Here is a 15,833-nt window from a genome sequence, read left to right on the forward strand (position 1 = left end):
TTGGTGCCTTGCATGGGAGTGAAGTGCAGTGGTTACAATGTTAGTAGGAATCTGTTTTTCCTAAGCTGATTTGCAGTACCTGTTTCTTTCCTGGGCTAAGGTATCTTTGACTTTTTGCAATAATAAAGACTGTTTTCAAAGCCAAGAATTCATTTATTGAAAAGAAAATAACTTTATTGACAGACACACAACATTTTGGGAACCTAAAAGGGCACGGGGGTGAGGTGGGGAACTGTGCAGTCACAGGTTTGAATATGTCCTGTCTGGAGTGCTGTGCAATGACTGCTGCACTTCAGGATGCCTATACTGCATGGTGTTGGGGGTTGAGTGCAGAGGGTAAGGGTCGTAGTTCTCAGGGCTGGTTGGTGAACGTACAGGTGTTGGAGGCAGCTGGTGGTGGTAAGAACCTGGATGCTGGGGAAGGGTTTTTTGAGCTGACATTGGGGCACAAGGGAAAGAGCTTTGGGACGGGGGGGAGGCCGGTGCGGTAGTGCTCTGCCTGCATGGCTACGAGCGCCTGGATAGAGTCCACTTGGCACGCCAGGATGCTTATCAGCTGCTTTGTGCTTTTCTTCCTGGCCGCTGCATTTTTCTGGTGGATCCTGCTTTCCTTTTCCCTCCAGTCCTGCACTTTTTGATTCTCTCTGGCAGAGTGATCCATAACTGCTTGCAGCAGGTCTTCTTTGCTTTTTCGCAGCTTCTTCCAGAGGTTTTGGAGTCTTTGAGCTGTTGATAACACGGGCAGCTGAGAACTCAAGGTTGCTTGTGGAAAGGCAAAAAAGGCAACACTTAACAGAGGCAGCATTGTTTATATCTCAGACAGTTATTCCTACACAGTGAAGGAGTAACATTCTTCACAATAGCATAATTTTCTCGTACCAAAGAGAATGCACATAACCCACAGGAGCCCCAAAATGGTGAGTAAGGGGGACTGATAGCTTCAGGGCTGTACTGGGGTTTCTGTGCATTGGGGAAAGCAAACAGCTGCAGGGGGCACCTACACTGAACACTCTCCCAACATTTTCCACAGGAGTTGATCCTGGAAGATATCTCGCTGCTGCAGGTCACCTGGGAAGAGCGGGAGGGTCTTCTACAGCAATGCGGATTCCGCCCTGGCCTCTATGCAGCTTGCCTGTATGCAGCAATGGTCCCCCCACCCCTCGCGGCACAGTGGCATGGACGCATTAGCCTGACTGGGACAAGGGCCATGGTGGATCTCCCAATAAATTTGCGCAAGCGCATTGTCCATGCTGTGACTGAAACTTTTGAAGAGATTACCGAAGCCGATTACCGCGACTTGATAGACCACATCAATGCGCTATTCCACATCTAGGCATGCATGCATGCAGAACCCTCCCAAAAAAATTCCATCCTGAAAATAAAAAGCCGCTTACCGGAAACCCGCTCCTCTGTTTGTCCTCCACCAAGTACCGGCTGCTGCGACTGGCTACCTTCCTCCTGGCTTGAGAAGAGCTCCTGGCTGCATGCCTCCAGGGACTCCGGGGTGTCTCCCCCGACCCCAGTACCCTCACTTTCAGTTTCCTCCTCCCACTCCCCGCTCTGAAGTGTCCATCATGGTCCTTGGATTGGCGGTGGGGTCATCCCCAAGTATCGCGTCCTGCTCTTTGTAAAAATGGCCGGTCGTGGGGGCAGCGCCGGAGCGGCGGTTTCCCTCGCGGGCTTTGCAAAAGGCACTCTGCAGCTCCATCACTTTAACCCTGCACTATAGCGCGTCCCGGTCATGGCCCCTTTCCAGCATGGCCTTTGATACCTGCCCAAAGGTATCGTAATTCCTACGGCTGGAGCGCAGCTGGGACTGCACAGCTTCCTCCCCCCAAACACTGATGAGGTTCGGCAACTCGCTATTGCTCCATGCTGGGGCTAGTTTGACGCACGGAGGCATGGTCACCTGGAAAGATTCACTGATTGCACTCCACACCTGGCTGAGCAAACAGGAAGGGGATTTTTAAAATTCCCGGGACATTTAAAGGACGTGTCACCTGAGGCCAGGGCAGTAGAGTTCGAACTGATGAGCAGAGTGGCTGAACAGGCATTCTGGGATACCTCCAAATACCTCTGGAGGCCAATAACAGTGCTTTTAGTGGCCACACTGGCGGAGCAGCGCTGCATCACCTGCGCTGCAATTGTTATTCCCCAGGCCGAGGTGGAGTACAGCCAGCGCTGTAGCCAGGACGATACAGTGCTGTATGTGCCTTGCAAGTGTGGACGGTGAGTGAGTTGCAGCGCTGTAAAGCCACCACCAGCGCTGCAACTCTCCAGTGTAGCCAAGCCCTGACTGACTTTCAGGGAGTAAGTAGCTGTGCCCCTCTGAACCTGAGATGAAGGCTCCATGAGTGAGTATTTTTGTTTTGAAAGACTCTGTGTTGGACTAATGGGAGAGAGACACTGAACTAGGGTTGGGCCCTGGAGGGCCAGTATACACCTAAGGACTAAATAAATGGGATTACTTCTAGGGATTGTTTGAATTACTTTGTAAACTGTGAGTTCTTAAAGGGGCCCTGAAGAGATGGACTGCTCGGAGAAGCAGCATCTGGTAGAGTGACCTCTGTTCACTAGGGGGTAGTTGAGAGACTATCAATAGCCATATCGCTACACTAATATTTCTAATAAGATGAGTCCTTTCCTGTATGTAACTGTGCCCCACTGCCAGCTAGCACTGAATTCAAGAAAAAATGGAGTGGCATTGATAGGAGCAGGGAAGACCTTGGGTTTTCCATAATATCCTCCACTAGTCAGAATATCTGACCTTGGGTTGTTAAGTCAGTCTGGAGCCATGTGGTTCCATTGGGTGCCTTAGTGCTAATTGATGCCCAAATAGCCCTAGAAGCAAAAACCCACTTTTATCTGCAATTAGCTGGAAGATTGCATGTCATCTTAGTGAACTCTGAACTGGTCTGCAGTGATCCTTGCATTTGTGACCTCCAGGCTTCATTATTGACTCCTCATATCTAAGAACAAAGCCATGCAGCCTGAAAAATAACAGCTGTCCTTCAGAGCAACACAATACACCATGAGCACCTCATCACATTACTCCACTCTCTGTTCTGGTTCCTCATTGAATACAGAGTCTGGGAAAGGTCTCTGTCCTGATATTGAACAGCTGTGTTCTGCCAGAGCTAGGAGACTGTGGACAAGTGAGTTGATGAGAGTCAGCTTTCACAGGAGCTGGATTTAGATTATGGAGCTCCCACGGGTCCATAGCAACCCCAAGCCTCAGTATGTTGGGAACATTAAGAAAGAAAAGTGAAACTCACCTCTCTGACTTGGTTTTCAGTAAGGCTTTGCACAAACACATAGCCACTCTCACACCAATTAAAACCAAAATTGATGAAGCTATTTCTTTTACAGATTCAGGACAGAGAAAGAGATTGTTATTGCTATTTTTAAGTACTTAATGGATACTCATGGTGATATGGGAGCATACAAGTACCTAGGCAGATTCTCTCTCATGTGTATGTTTATAAACTGATTAAGGAAACAATCCTTGAAGCAAGAGATAAGATTGGTGAAGCAGTGGTCTGACCTGCTACATCTTTAATTCCCACTGTGTAAGAAGGAATTTAAATGTAGGCCCTTCTCCTGTATAACGCAGTACACTTTCAGCATTCAGTGAAGACAACTAGAATCTAGCAGCAAGTGTTCTGCACTTTACAGGAGCAGGATTTTAATCTCCATATTCTGTTTCTCAGCAGAATGATCCAGTCCCAGAACTATCACTGCCTCAGTCAGTATTCAGTTATTTTTCTTCCCTGGACAGGGAACTAGAGAGAGAACCTGCAGTGCTCTCTGCACATAGAGAAACAAAGAAAACAGAACTGTACGCAAAAGCTGGCAATACGGGTGGAAATGAGTTCATAGCGGGTAACCATTTATGGCCTTGTTCACAATAATGGGGGGAAAACCATTTGAGAATTTCAGTCCCATAAGCTACTGGTGTTACTTCAAGTCTCATAAAACTTCATTTAAATCTGGTTTAAATAAAGTTTGTCCTGTTGTAGGACTGTATCAGTGGAAGCTGTAGTATTGTGTATTTCACTATAACCCTTCCATCAGGACATTCCAGCAAGGAATCTGGAATCTACAAAACGAACAAGGTGAGATACATGAAAGGCCCTTATTCTATTTTAACCTGACCATATTTTATGTTGAATTTAAGCATGGCAGATAGTAAGTTATGTATATCAAAACTGAGTATAAAGAGTTTGAACTCTGGTGTACAAGTTCATGTTATCCCTGCAAAGTCCAAAGAAATGGGGTTTTGCACACAGCACCAACATGGGAACAGAGTCAGGGACTGTACTCTCTCCCCACAATGCAGAGCATTTGTATAGCTTGTCTCCAGCTACTGCTGTCCATGGGCTTGTGTTCTGCTGTGCCTCTTATGCAGGGTTTGTGGCCAGTAGATCCCTGTAGTTTGTGAACATTCTGCCTGTGCCCCTGCCGCTTCCAAGCCCATCCAGAACACCAGAAGGAGTTGCAGAGTACAACTTCACTAACTCCTACTCATCACTGATGTAGCAGAAGCACCAAAGTGGACCATCTACAGCTATGGAGGTGAGTCAAAATTCACCCAAAGAATGCGGAAATGTACACTTGCACAGAGTTGTAATTGTGAAGGTTAAAGAGACATGATTGCTCCACCATATGAAACTGGGGTTAATTCAACAAAATCTCTTTGGCGGTCATAAATTTAGTTTTTTTTTCGTTGTGATAAATTGGGCTTTAGGGAGCTGGACAGGAAGGGGAGAAATGTAATATAAAGATGACCTTTTCATTTTTTGCACAGCTTTCTGTAGACACTGAATTTAGCTCTTTAGGCTAGTGAACAAAATATCATTAGGGTTTTTTCATCATCATTATCAAGGTGGGTGACTAGATTTTGATCTCTGGCACTTTGGGAGCCTAATAGTTTCTTGTTTGTTTTGTTCTTTCTTTCAGACCTGAAGTCTGTTTAATTAGTTCTCCGCAGTCTTGCATGAGCAACATCTTTTAACCTAACACAATGTCTTGTTCTATATATAAATATATTTATTTACATCAAAGGGCTTAGCCCTGAGTGATAAGACTTATTTTAGTTTGTTTTAAAGCTATTTATTTTGTCTTTGTAAAAAAGTCTCTGTATTTTCTCTCTTCAGGTATGAATGCAAACAAAGGGTTCACATTTTACCATCTTTCCTTTAACCTTTAGAGGGTTCATGATTATTATTGTTTATTTCCTTCTGCCAAAAGCAGTTTTTAAATCTAATTTCTTTAACCTTCATTCCAGCTTTTACTTTGTGTTCTTCAGCCGTGAGAATTGTTCTAATATCATGGAGCTGTGGCAGAGACTCCATTGGTAAGACTATAATTAGCTTTATAATACTAGCCTGATTTTGACCTATCTGCTCTTACCTAATTTCCATAAAGTGAAATCTTTTTGCGTATGTCTCATTGATAGTCTCCTGCCAAAGGGGAATTTTGAGCAGGAGTTTGAAGTTAATTGGACAAACCTTTTTGAAAAAAAAATGACTTTTTTTTGCTTTCAAAAGTCTCCTTTCTTGTGTTCTATTGTACTAACCTTTTGTGGTGTATATATGCGAGGGAAGCAGGGCATAGTGCTAATCTCTGAAACTACTCTTGAAGAAATTTAAGAAGTGCACAAGTAGAGTTTTGAAGACAGTTTGCTTCAGGGTGGAGGGGGGCGAGATGCTACTGAAGGTAACTGTCATATAATTTAAATATTTGGTTGAGAATAAATAGCTCTATATGAAACTTTACCACTAGTTTTCTTTCTTTATCAAACATCTTAGGAAATTTAATAGACAAAATCTAAGATCTTGTTAAAATGATAAATTCTTAGCTATTTTTTTAAAATACCATATTAGAATTATTTAGTTACTTTAAAAATAAAATAAAATAAAAAATGAAAGGCAGGAAGGTCTGGAAACTTAAGGTTAGTTGGGAAGCAGTATCTATAACTTTGAGCTTAATTCATTGCACATCTTTTACATATTTTCCAACATGCTTTTTACACTTAGCTTTTGTGCTGCCTTATTGTGATACCATATTCACAAAACCTTAGCTCCTGTATTATAAATACACATCTATGAAGTGCCAGTCACCATTCAGATGCAGAACAGTAATGGAAGGAAAACCATGTACAAATCAACCTGCCCATACACTAAGCATGAGAAACCCCAACATCTCATTTCTTTTTTTTCATATACATTCCAGAGACATCACTCTTTCAGATCTACCTTTCAATAAGAATGAGGCACTCCACTCCTTTCTCATTCACTATCCAATGATTGTAATACTGCACAATACTTCCCTTATTCACCTGAACCATCTGACAGAACTTATCCTATGTCTGAATAGCCTCTAGAAGGATGAAGAGGCTGCAACATAAGATAATTATCATATACATTTTTATATAAAAGTAAATCCCAATTTTACAAATGTCTATGTAGGGTTTAGAAAATCAGCGTTTACTTAGATCTATTGTAATGGTTACAGTGGAAGCTGCACCTCAGACTCCTTCTTGGGCCTCTTTGAGTGCACCCCACAGATATGAGGCCTTGTGACCTTAGCTTTTCTGGGGTGTAATCCCTTGATTATCCCATTCTTATACTGGGTTCTAGGCTACAGTACCCTATGTAGCAATTGTGCTTACCCTAACAATAGGCCTGGGCATATTAAAAAAAGAATTCTGCTTTATGGAAAAAAGTTAGTTTTGAAATTTTGTTCCATTTTGCATTAGTACAAAACAGATACTTTTTTTTTTTCACGAAAGAGAGAGAGACACACAACAGCCAGTTTTTCGGTGGCTAGGGTATTCATCTGGATGTGGGAGACCCAGGTAGGAACTGTTCCACTTTGTATCAATAACTAAATATTCATTGGGACTGAGCAAGAGATTGAGTCTATGGATTGGTGATTTGGGCACCTAGTTGGGAGGTGGAAAACCCAGGTTAAGTCCATGCTTTGCCTGATTCAGAGAAAGGTCTCTAAGATAGGTTGCACTCATCCCAGATGAGTGCCTTGACCACCAGGCTCTTAGCTGTTCTCTCACTCCCTGACCAGAAATATTACCCTGGACCTGAGAAACCTTCCCTACAAAAGTTTTTTTTTTGTCAAAACTGATCAGTTTCAATTTCAATAAATCATTAAAAAAAAAAAAAACGTTGAAAAAAATTCTCCACCAGCTCTACCCAATAGGTCTGACTGGATTCAGGTACATACCATTTTCCTTCAAGAGTTGTGACCAGTGGTAAATAGAGTGACCCAAAATAACCTTTGTAAACCAGAGTAATCTTAACAGTAGGAACAAAGCATAACATAAAAGAAAAGGCTTTTAAAACAATAGCCGGGCTACATGCATGTCTATCTTACCTAGGGTTTATCATCCTGTGTTGGAAGATTAGGAATTCTTCACTGCTTCAGAACCCCCAGCAGGATCAATCTGTTTTTGTGTTAGTCTGTTCCTCAGTTCCCTGACTCTTACCTCTGGACATGGATTGGAACTGTATGTAATCCTTTTGAACTTTGGGTTTGCAGTCCGGGCAAACAAACCTTGTAATAATGCTGGAGCTTAGAAGTCAGATGTTCACACTAATTGCTCAGATATTGTCTCTTAATGAACTCCAGGAAGTTGCTTATCTGGAGTCATTGGGTTGCCTTTCTGCTTATTTCCCAAACGTGTGCATACAGTAAATATTCGAAGAACTCAACAGCCATACAGTAACTAAATTACCCATCCTTCGGTCCTATAATCTCAGGTAAACAAGGGCCATGAAATCCTGGCCTCATTGAACTAGATGGCAACACTTTTTTTGTTTTGTTCTTTTGTTTACTTCAGTGGGGCCAGGATTTAATCCTAAATATACATCACAGGGCTCTGTCCTGCACTGTGTTGAACACTCAGCTTTGAAATGGCAAACAGTTAAGCACACACTTAACTGAAAGCAAGTTAAGTAGTCCTATTGAATCCAATGGTAGTATAGTGAGCAATTATGCAGGGTCAGAGTTAAGGCTATTTGGTGTGTTATACTTACGAATTTCCATACTCTCATAGTTAGATTGTTTTAAATAGTGTAATCTTCACTTTGATTGCTGTGACTCAGGGTATTTTGTTTTCTTGTTTATATTATTACAACCTTATAATAAAGTATTTTACAAACTTAATTCCATCTTAAGGGTTTTTGCCTTGGCTTTGGAAGCGGTCTACTGCTATTTTAATTAATTTATTTTCTTTGACTTTAAGTGGGTGAGAGTCTTTAAATTTAATTAAAGTACATTTTTCAGCCTGAAGACCTTCACCCCATACTCAGTAATTTTATTCCCCCCCCCCCCCGACAGTAGTTTAATTTCTATAGCTTTGAAATAGCTGTAGTTTTTTTAGATACGTTATCAACCTCTGGCCCTCAGAATATTACTTAGCTTTGTCAAGGGTATTTCATTGGTCTTGCTTAATTTTACTCAGTCTTGAAGGGCTCTCCAGTTCTTTCTGTTCTTAGTTTCTTTAGCTATTCAGAATTTAGATATTCAGTTCTAAGAGAGATTTCATTGGGACAGGAAAGATATTTTAAATGTTTTATAAAAAATGCAAGCAAAACTTAGTATGATAAGCATGAGACAAACTTTGATTAACCCATCTCACTGTAGCTCCAGCAATTGTGTGTGTGTATTTACACTAATATTTTTGACTCAGCTCAGAGGACAATGCTGTGGGATAGAAACCTTATCCAAACCATGCTGTTATCTATCTCTTGAACTGAAGTGAAAATATTTTTTCTTTTAAATTCTTTGGACTTTTTTTTTATGGGTGCTATCTTTATTTTATGCTTGAACTAGCTTTCAAACTCAACAGCTTCCCATGAAATATCTTCTTTATTTTTATTTTAAATTTTTATAGAATCTTTTATGCAGTGACTGCCAGCCATTTTGCACCTCTTAAAATATATAGTTGTTTGAATGGTTGTTCTCTTTTGGGTTTTGCAGTTCCTCTTTTTCTTTTTGAACTTTTTTTGATTTATTTTCATTTATATTTCTGGGAATCTTCTTCCCATCTATGTAATAAAACATTTTCTATTTGGCGCCCAGCCCTGCAGTCCTTACTCAGGCAACACTCCTATAGTAATCTGATGCCCTAAAGACTGAGGCAAGATTTCATTCTTATCCTGGGGACATCTTGTTTATTTATCCAGTCCTACAGATCTATTACAAACATACCTGGGACACTATGTTCAATCCTGGACAGCACATTACCAAAAATATATTGACAAATTGGAGAAAAGAGCAACACACTTAATTCAGGGCAGCATGGCTAAAATCATTGGCTTATGGAGGGTGACTAAAATAGTCAAATATGTATATGTGTTGTTTGGCTATGGGATAAAATTGGGATGTGGTAGAGTTATGGGAATACTTTTAAATATCTGAGTCGTGTGAACACCCAGAAGGAAAGATAGTACATGGAGGAATAGGATTAATGGAATGAATTTAAGAAATTTAGACTATTAGGAAGTATTCCCTGTCAGTGAGATGTATTAAGGTGTGGAATAATTTCCAAAGGCAAGTTGTGAAAATCTCATGGGTTGGGGTACTTAAAACCACACAGTTTAATCAACAACAACAAAAATCATCCTAGAAAATCAACTAGAAAATGGCTAATTTTGAATGGGCAGGGAGACTGAATGACCTTTTCCATCTTTTATTCTGTGAATAACAAAAACAGGCCTTTATGGAGACTTTAATATCCATGTCAACATTTTTACTGATTTTCCCCTCGCCCCCTTGAATATTTATCATTTTAATCAGTATGAAAATGTCCCTGAAGACATTAAATGACACATTCTTCAGCTCATTAACTTCCAGGGTGCATCTGCAGTTACTATTCTATCTCACTTACGATGACGATTAATTGATTTCTCTTTAGCTCTTAATTTTCCTCTCATGTACCACTACCATGCTTCTTCCCTCTGTTGGCACGTTCTCAGTTTTGCTGATGATTTAATCTCTTATCAAATCAAGAATATGCTAGGAAGTACACTAATCTGTATAATACTGAATTAACCAGTTTGACTCTAATTCCCCCGGAGAGAGCTTTTCAAATTTTTCATTGTTGATCGTGGTGGAATTTGGCATAAAAGAAAGAACTAGTGGCGGGTAACTCATCTTACTAACATTAATTGTTCAACTTGAGATAAATCTATATCATTACTTAAATTAGTGCTAGAATTGGGTCTTATTCCTATTCTACACCTTTTTTTTATTTTTTTTTAAATTTGGCAATATTCAGAAATGGGGATTTGGCAAGCCCACCTATAGCCCCCGATTTGAACAGACATTTAAAAATATAAGTAAAATTTGAGAAATTCAAAGATACTTTTTTTTTTTAACATCTTTATTAGAGTCCTGGGTGAATCTTGCTTCCTGTCAAAATGGCTCCAACAAACTCTGCCAGCATTTTAAATTCCAGTTCATTCGCTCATTAAAAACAATGTATTAGAGACAAATCCTTCTCTATAGACTTTCTTACACACAGGATTGCACATATGAGTTCTTTCAAGAGAATGACAAGCCAGTAATATTTTGTTTTTAGTATATTAAATATGTACCACAACCTGTGCAATTACTTTTACATTTTATAGGAGCACTATTGTACATAAAGGGCTAGATCTAGAAAATTAAAAAAAAAATCCTGTAAAGGACTTGTCTGGAGAATCCATATCCAGAAGCAGCACAAGTGAAGGATAAAAAATGCTTGAGATGATGGTTTTGAAGGGAGAGTATAGAGAACAGTGTGAAGCTCTTCAAAATGAAATTTAATCTGATCTAAAATGTTAATATAACACTTCACATTCATGTGCTGCAGTGGAACATCTATTAGACACAAAATTAATAATGATGCCAAATGTGGGTGGTTTGTGGTGTGTGTGTGTGTTTTGTTTTGTTTTTTGACTTGCCAACATTTCTAATGGTCTATTTTGTAAAAGCTTCTCTTTACAAAACTTAAAATGTGGGTCAAATTTGATGCAACAGTGTTTCTTTATGGGGAAAAAAAAACTTTATTTTTGTATAAACATTTCCTCATGTTGGCCCCAATTCGCTTTAAGCACAGGGTTAAATCCATTCCTGTTCAAATAAGAGTGTGCTGAATTGGGGTCTATGCCTGCTAAGCAACAATTATTAAGGAGGGAAGATCACTGTGACACATAGGCCACTAGGCAAAGGGCCCCCCCCTGTTCTTTGCAAACAACTCTTGTCTCAGTTGCTTACAGGATATTATGTGTTACCCTTCATGAACAAAGGTGTCTATCGAAAACTTGCAAGTTATAGATGTTCATAATCATGGCATGATGTGTGCTCAGCTAATATTTAAGGAATAATGTAACTATATTGAAGTATATGCCCTTGTGGTCTTACAGTTAAAAGGAGTAATCAGGGAGTAATATTACTAGGTGATGACCTACTCATGCAGGAAGGAGTTGTCAACTCTCCCAGGCTAACCAGTGATGTAAAGCAAGGCTAAGTTATCTACTACTGTCCCATCCCAGAAAACTCAATGGAAACGTATCAAAGACAACTGCAAACAATCAAAACCAATGGAAGGTAAAAAAGGGACATTTTGACAGACAGGGGATCACCCTGCCTTGAATAGGGACAGAAAACTGTTTCAGTGTAACAGAGTGGGGAAAGGCACTGTGGATCCATTCACTGAGGAGACATCTTGTTGAGTGAAGGTGTTTTTCATGAAGAATTGAATCCTGGTTCCTGTAAAGCCAGTCAGCTCTGCAAGAGACTGAACTATTTTTTGGGGGGAATATACTTTATTAAGAGTTACCTTTTGTATCTAATAAAGTGTAGGCCCTAATTCATGCTTTGTGATTTTTGTAGTTGTTGTTGTTGTTGTTTTGTATTGTAAACAATTGTTTCCATCATTTTCTCTTCTTTCTAGTGGAATCTCTGTTCTCGGTTAAATAAACCTTATTTTCTTTCATCACAAGTGCTGTGGTGCTGTGTATTTATGCAGGAGCAATGGTTTATGGTGACACTGGTAAACTGGGATACACTATTCCTTTGGGGGCAGAGGATCTGGGATTTCTGAGAGTAGCCACTGTCAAGGGATGGATAGCACAGGGGAATACTTCAAGGGGGACTCAAGTATTAGAGTGTGCCTCTTGTTAACCTGCAAGGCATAGACAGGTGTGGCATAGTCCAGAGGTGAGTGAGTGTTAGCTTTCTAATACCACTAGCCTTTCAACCACTCCATCACCACAAGTCAAGGCTCTCCCATGCTGAGGCAGTAGGTAACAAAGTGACTTAGTCCTGGGTGCCTTGAGAACATCCCAACAACATTAGAATGTGACAACCCCATTGAAAATATGCTATTGTAACATCTACCAGGCACATAAGATGGAGGAGTGAAGAGAGGAATTTGAGTCTATCTTATTTTTTTTACATAGGTTGCATACTAATTGCAATCTATTCCTCTGACTAAATGAAAATAGATTCTATAGCCCTCCCAGGCACCTGTGGTAGGCACAGTCAATCAGGGAACAAGAAAAATCTCATGAAACTTTAACCATGTAATTTCTCCCAGTGAGCTGTCTATCTTGAAACTCGAACTACTCCATAAAAGCCATTTTAAAATGTTTCAGACATCCAGATAGTGCAAAAAAAGGCTGGTGTGCCCTGCACCCACACTGGCTTACGCATGTAATATCCACTACTCTCATCTGATATTTCCAGATTTTTTTAATTCATATAGAAATCTAGTGTTGTGACAGAAGTTTTCTAGATTTCTGAAAGACACAAATAAAATTATTAAATTTTTGGTATTAGCTGCAGAGGAAGAGTTACTACATGTGTCTCAAGGTGTTGATATCTTGAGTAAGCCCAACCCCTGGATAACACGTGCAGGTAAAACCTTTGTCTTGTCAGAATTTAATGATTCTCTTATGAGACATTTGGATTCTGGAGAAAATATAATTTCAATCAGATCACTATCATTCAATTTCAATAATCCTGAAGACTTCAGGAAAGTGATCATAGCAAAATGAAAATGTATTTCTCAGGCAACCCCTGAGACAAGCTGAGAGGAGAAGTTCAAAAAGGACAGCAGTGGAGAGGTGTATCCATATGAAGCAGGCAGTGTTGCTATTAGCTCTGTAGAGTAATAGTGTGTTTGTCTATTTTGTCTTTCCTTTGCTTTCCTAATGTCTAAGATAGCATTAAGGCATCTTTCAATGTAATGGCTTTTTCATACAGTCAACATTATTGTAATAGAATTTAAGGTATGGTACTGTCTGGTCCATATCCAGAGAGATGCTGCTGTCTTTCTCATTCTCGAGGGAAAGGCTGAAGTGAAGTGTCTGTGACATCCTGATTGCTGGCCTTAGATTAAAAGTTTAGCAGCAGGATAAGCTACTAAGGATGGCAATGAAAATATGCTGGTATATATGGGGTGCTGGGAGAACAAACATTGATACAGTAGAACTGGTCATCTTTTCCAGAGCTCTGCCAATAATATCTGAACCAAGCTAATGTATAGCAGATAACCAGCCAAATACAGCAATGACCAATTAAGGAGACATAGTGTTTTTAAAAAAACAATTAATTGTACTAATCAGGAATATTTTTATCAACTCCTTGTAAATTTTTTAGTGTACAAAATATTCAAAAGAGAAGACACAACCTATGTCTTGGACACAGCTTTTGATACAATTGGTTGTCTTAGCTTGGAGCCCAGCCTCATAAGCTTGCATCTTCTATATTTCCAGCCAAGAACTCTCCTCAGTTTCCTGCCTCTGGACCGCTCCCCGCCTTGAGATATGAATTTCATTTGATTTTCACTGATTGCTTCTGATGTTTTTTTGCATGCTTTAGCAAGGCATCCATCCCTGTGATATCTAGGTACTGCATACATGGTTTGAACTGGGATACAGAGACATGCTGGTGTATAAGAAACAACAAAGAGTGGCCTCTTGCAGATTTTTCACACACACACAAGATGGAGAAAACCTCCTTGATAGGTGAAGTGTCCTGGCTCTTGGAACCCAGAGTTGGCGGAGGGCGGGTGGGAACTTGAACAGAGGAATCTTTTATAAAGCATTCTATATGCGGCCATATTCAGCTGACCCATTCCTGATGAGCACAGTGATGTGATGAGTCAGAGATGGGGAGGCAATCTCTCTGTTTGACATTTATTATCAAACTGATTTTTTTTTTGGTTAACCTGCAAGTTAACAATTTTTTTAATTATAGAAATTCTACTGCCTGTTCTTTTTTCAATATTGTTGTATAAAATGTATGTCTATTCCTTTCACTTTTAGGTTTTACATTTTCATAAACTATCAAAAGAATTCAAAGTAGTCTAGTGGGGCTTCATGCTTTCATTACTCACGTCACAAAATCAGAAGTTTAAGCTGAACAGGAAGCGGGGCGGGGGACTATGAAGTGGAAAGTTGGCGTCTTAGAAATTGCAGAGCAACCTCACAGCCATCATTTATAGTTAGCATCACCAACAGCATTTCAATTCAGACTGTTATAAATAAAAGATACAGTTAATTTGTTGTTCAAATTACTGGAAATGTCCCTACCAGGGGCAGTCTGCATAATTCCTGGCTTGACTGACAGGTTGTTAATGACGACAGCTCAGGCGTTTAAATGAAATGGTTTTTATCCTTTTTCTGCCCCCCTGCCAGGCTGGAGCCCTGTATCCACACCCCATTCCTAACAAAGATTTATTTTTTGCTGACTGACTTGTAGATATTTACCATAATGGTTGTTTATCTCCTGTACGATCTGAATGATTTATACAACACCCTCTGTCACACAGTAAATGAGGAGCTGCAGAGAGAACTAACTCAAGCATATGACTATTGTGCTACTAACTGTTACAGTATTTGTTGGAATACTAACACCTTTTTTGTAAAATAAAACCTTAATCTCTGACACTTTATTTGTATTATGGAATCTAGTACAAGACACTTTAGGGAACTAGTTAGTTTCATTGGGTGAGTGTCCCATCAGAATCTGCTCAGACATCTTACTTTTTCTCTGAGGCTTTGTCTCCGAGGCACCATACCCACTCTTACTTGGTACCCTAGTTTATAAAATGTTGACAAGGTAATACAGTCTGTGGCTATTAATACAGTCTATTACCTTTTGTGTGGAGTCTTTTCAAGTCATAGAACCATCACCACAACCCCTAGCGTTAGGTGGTGGTGGGTCAGTAGCTACCATGGTAAACCCTGCATCATGACTGTGCTGGACCGTACAGTTAAGGAATTGGGTAGACCTGTATGAAAATGTAGAAGCAAAGGGCCTTTGCATAGACAGACCTGGTTTCTGGTGCATATTAGGGGCATCAGGACCGGCTCTAGGCACTAGCAAAACAAGCATGTGCTTGGTGCGGCACAATTCCAGGGGTGGCATTCCAACTTTTTTTTTTTCCCTTGGGGCAGCAAAAAACATACAGCCGGCCCTGGGGGGCATCATCGGGTCCTGGAACCCAAATCCTCTGCAAACAGAGCCTTGCATCATCTGCCCTGATTCTATTCCAAATCCCATTTTGTTTTCAATGGGAGTGGGTGATGTAGTCCAGTTAAAACAGATAGCAAGTACTCAATCTGAATTTATTTGTAGTGGTTGGAAGTAATATAAATCATTGCTATTTTCAGTAACACAGTGAATGCATTCTACAAATGATAATGCAGGTATAGAAGTTTCTGCAGCTAAGGTTGGCAGATGAAAATAGCAAAAGGATTGGGAAGTTGTGATTTATTTTAAAAGTGTTTACGATGGTATTATATCATACTGATAGTTTA

Source organism: Mauremys reevesii, linkage group 5, assembly GCF_016161935.1.
Source record: "Mauremys reevesii isolate NIE-2019 linkage group 5, ASM1616193v1, whole genome shotgun sequence".
Classification (NCBI taxonomy): Eukaryota; Metazoa; Chordata; order Testudines; family Geoemydidae; genus Mauremys; species Mauremys reevesii.